The sequence below is a fragment of the Triticum aestivum genome, chromosome 1D (genome assembly GCF_018294505.1).
Source record: "Triticum aestivum cultivar Chinese Spring chromosome 1D, IWGSC CS RefSeq v2.1, whole genome shotgun sequence".
NCBI classification, from domain to species: domain Eukaryota; kingdom Viridiplantae; phylum Streptophyta; class Magnoliopsida; order Poales; family Poaceae; genus Triticum; species Triticum aestivum.
Window position 1 is genome coordinate 293,957,493 of NC_057796.1, and position 4,460 is coordinate 293,961,952.

At 50.6% G+C, this 4,460-nt stretch overlaps 1 pseudogene; it reads right to left on the reverse strand.

Moving 5' to 3' along the window:
* Nucleotides 1-900: 900 nt before the first annotated feature.
* On the reverse strand, nucleotides 901-4,253 carry LOC123168586 (uncharacterized; annotated as a pseudogene).
* Between the last annotated feature and the right edge of the window lie 207 nt (nucleotides 4,254-4,460).

Below are 4,460 nucleotides of genomic sequence, written 5' to 3' on the forward strand. Positions count from 1 at the left end.
CTCTTTCCTAGGGTTCCTGTTGAGGATCTGCTTTTGAAGCACATCACAAAGAGCCTGATGCCCTTTGAGGCTTTTGTACATGCCTGTCATATACAATTCCTTCAGCCCTGCATTGTCAGTGATACTAGCAATATCCTCAGACGAGGAATTAGTGATAGCAGAGACAGGTGAAGAATTTGCAGCAACAGAAGCGTTTGAACATTCAGGTGAAGAATTAGCAGATTCACGTTCAATCCACTTCAAACATGGAGGAATAAATTCTTCCTGAGCAGCGCGGATTTGTTGAGCAAGTAATGAATCACGCTCCTTCTGAAGATCTTCATAACTCTCCCTTAGCTTCTCCAGATCTTGCTTTCTTTGAAGAAATTCATAAGAAAGCTTCTCATGATCAGATAAGAGAGTGTTATGATGACTCTGAAGATTGTCAAACTTGGACTGAAGTCTCTGAAGATTTTCAGTCAAAGTTTTGGTGCGATCCATTTCTTCACCCAACATATCATCACTTTTATCTAGCATGTTTTGAACCTTTTCAAAAGCCTTTTGTTGTTTCACAGCAATCTTAGCAAGTTTAGAGTAGCCACTACTAGAAAAAGGCTTACTAGTGGCGCACCAGTTTTGCCTACTAATAGCGCACTACTGGTGCGCCACTAGCATCACGCCACTAGTAATTTTTACTAATGGCGCACCACTGGTGCGCCATTAGTATCTGGTACTCTAATGGCTCACCGGGCAGTGCGCCATTAGTATAGGCCATGGTGCGCCATTAGTATGCCTCCCAGGGGGCCATATATACCCATGTGCTTTGCCATACTAATGGCGCACTGTAGTGTGATGCGCCATTAGTATCCTTCGGCATACTAATGGCGCACTGCTGGGTGATGTGCCATTAGTACCCTCTGGCATACTAATGGCGCACTGCTCTGGGATGCGCCATTAGTATCCTTTGGCATACTAATGGCGCACGTTGGCGTGATGCGCCATTAGTATGTATATTAGGGATTTTTTTCTTTTCTGATTTTTGCACAGATTACAAAATATATTATTGGACAGAAAATAAGCAGCAGGACATAGCAACAGCAGATTCATCGAATACAATAGAAGATTAGTCTCCGAATACAATTCATCATATTAGTCTCCGAATTCAAAAGACCGAACAAAGATAGAACATTACAAGTCTCGAGACCGCGAGTAGCGAGTTTGTCTTCACATTACAAGTCGATATCGATCATCTAAACTACCATCACATAGAAGAGAGATGCGGTCATCACGATGAGCATCATCGCGATGAAACTGGTCTTCATCCGGTTCCTCCAACGCTCCCTCCTCTCTCCCGCTAGATAGCGCGCGTATCTAGATTCCGCCTCCGCCCTAGTGGTGTACCCTTTGTAACTGTTACCGCTGAAACGGTGAACCTGTCTCCGACACTCCTCCCAGTCGTCGTAGACTCCGGGAACCTTACCCTTGTACACGACATACGACGGCATCTCTATGCACTAGCCAAACAACAGACAATACATAAGCAATATATAAGTATGCAACAAAAGGATCGGAAGAGAAAAGCAAGACATTAATAGCACGATTCATGGTCCTACTAACAAATAGCATCGATTACATCTAAGTTGAACGACTGTCCAAACCAAAGAGACATACAAGTTCACTACAGTTTAATTACAACATGAGCTAATGAATGTTTCAGAACTACACATAGCATCACAACTTTCGACTCGACTCATGGGACCGGTGCGTGGATGAAGCCGCCGTCTGTCGTGATGGTCATGAAGTCGCGGGCGTTGTCAGCCTGCATTTGTAGCGTTGTGTCTATCTCGCTGTTGGACGGTTGAAATTTGAGGTAGAACTGCCCCGAGGTACGAAGGACATCTTGATGGATGATTTCTGCAAACTCCGACTGGATGCGAAAGAAGTCTTGTCGGATGTCCGCATCCTGGATTGCCCCCAAGCTTGCGGGCCAATCTTTGAGATTATTTGGTAGCAGAAGGTGATTATGGTCCCGCACGATCGCCCGCATGTGATGGAGGGCGTAGTAGGCATCCTTCTGACCGCCAAGCGGCTGCTTGACGCAGGGAAACGTCGTATTGTGGGTGAACACGTGCCTGCCGTACCTACGAACTGGCCTCTTAAAGGTGCCTCCAGATGTGGCGTAGCCGGGGAGAGCATCATCAAGAACTTTCTTGATATTTGTGTAGTCTATCTTGGAGTCACGGTCCGGGTCGAGATACGTGGCCATGGAATATTTCGGGCTTAAGAGGATGAGTGTGCAATGTGTGTCACTGCACAGAACACGAAATGTTAGAAAAAAAAGAATGATCGAAATCTAAGAAATCATATGTTATGGGGCGGTTAGGAGATGACTTACTCGGGAAAGTAAGGCACGAGGAAGTTATCCTTATCTGGGTTTGCCAGAATGACGCCTTCGAGGTGTGAACTCGTGACTTGCCGGTCCCCAGCGCTGCCAAGATCTTGGCACGCATGTAGAAGGGTTCGACTATCACAATGTCCGGGGTCTTGTCTCTAATGATCCGCATCTCCATACTCAGCGAAAATAGCCGAACGAAGGTGTAGTGTAGCGGATGAAGGTTAAGCATAGCAAAGATGTCATCAAATCACAGGACGATCGTACCCCCGACGGCGCTATCCACAAAGCCCTTGCCCTCTGGCACCTTGGCCACGAAAACCGGGTATGCCACATCATTCTCTCTGAGACGCCGCTTCTCCAAAGAAAGAACACTGTCATGCAGACTCCGCATAGCACCGGTTGCAGCATTGAGCATATTTGTCGGTAGCATCAGCCTACCCGCCACATGCACCCTCCTCGAGATATCCTTAGGTGAAGGTGGTCCGTCCTGAGCACGGATCGTACTCGGTGCCGGTTGGCTCGCACTGGCGCCCTTGTTAGTCTTTCGTTTCCGTCCCTTCTTCTTGATCTGCTGTAATGGGATCGAGTTCTGCTCACAGACCGCCTTCTTGAGCGTGTTGGGGCTGATAATATTTGGCACCTCAGCTATCTGAGGCTCGGTGAAGGCGGCAGCTGGAGGCGTCTCCTGAGAACTGAACGCCAGACGACGCCTGTTGCAATTGGGTTTCTCCGCCGTACCAGCTAGATCGCGGTCGCCTTTTTGAGGGTTGGGTTCTTGAGAAGGAGGCCCGCAGAACTCGTCACCGTACCCATGTTCGGCAAAGTACTTATCGACGTTGGTAAATGTACCGTCGTCGTTGTCGTCGTCGTCCGGATCCTGTGCCATATGCATGTTCGGATCCTGTGCCATAGGGATGTCCGACATGTCCGGTAGCGTTGCGGCGTTCTTGCCATGGCTTGGCGCTGGCACGACTGGCGGTCTTGTCTGTGGGGTGGTGTCCCCCGCCCCCAAACGAATCTGGCTCTTCGGCCAAAGCAGGGGCCAGCTTACACAGGCGCTGAGGGTCATCACATCATCTTCGTCGGCCCCAGCGGGTAGAATCGGAGGTAACAACTCGTCGCAGCCTGGCAGCACCCGAACCAGTTCAACCCTATACAAGGTGGGTGGCATCGGATTACCGTGGAACACGCGGTTGCCCGGTTGAACGATTCTGCCCTTGGCGACATCGACCAACTCGCCGCCCACGAAGTGCAGGAGAGTGCAAGGAACATCGGTGGCGCCCTGCGAAAACATGTAGGGCGTCAGGGATGCCCAGTCAAAGGCAAGGAGATGAAGTCATTGGCCAAGAAGCTTAGTTACCGTGATGCCGTCGAGCTCGGCTAATGTTGAGGCACCGCCAATGGCGGGCGTGCGCGCGCAACTGACGGAGGGGCCGCTTGCTGGCGAGGTGCCCGCCGGCGTACACCCAGGTGCATTAAGCTCCAATGCCCGTGCCGGTGCCGGAGACACGAATACCGCCACCGCCGGAGACACCAATGGCGCCGCCTGCGCGTTGTGCGAGTTGCTGGCCGTGAAGCTGGGAACCGGGGGAGGCCCCTGTTGGTCGCCCGCAATCCACGTCGTCAGCCCCTGAATCAAGGTAGGCACAATGGCGGTGAGCGTCGTTCCCAGTTGTTGTTGCACTTGCTCGTGGACAATCTCCGGAATCCGCGCCACTTGTGCCTTGAGTTCTTGAACCTCGCGCGACTGGCTTTCCGAGCTGGTCTTTTTCTCCTTTCGCCCACCAGCGGTATAGTATGACGACCATTTTGTGGACAAGCCTTTGCCGGCCACACGACCAGCTGACGACGGCTTACTGAGCTTATCCTTGTTTTTCATTACGTTCAACGCCCTATTTAAAGGGGTGTCAAAAGGGGAGCTCTGAGATGACCCCGCGCTACTGCTTTCAGCCTCCTGCGGAAGGAATGTGAACCATTTAGAAATTTGGCTTCATTGATTAGAATGCAACCATATGGAGCTAATTACGCGGGGGTGTTTTCCTTACCAGAACAAGCTCAAGCGCCCTGGTCTTCGGATCCGTGGTAA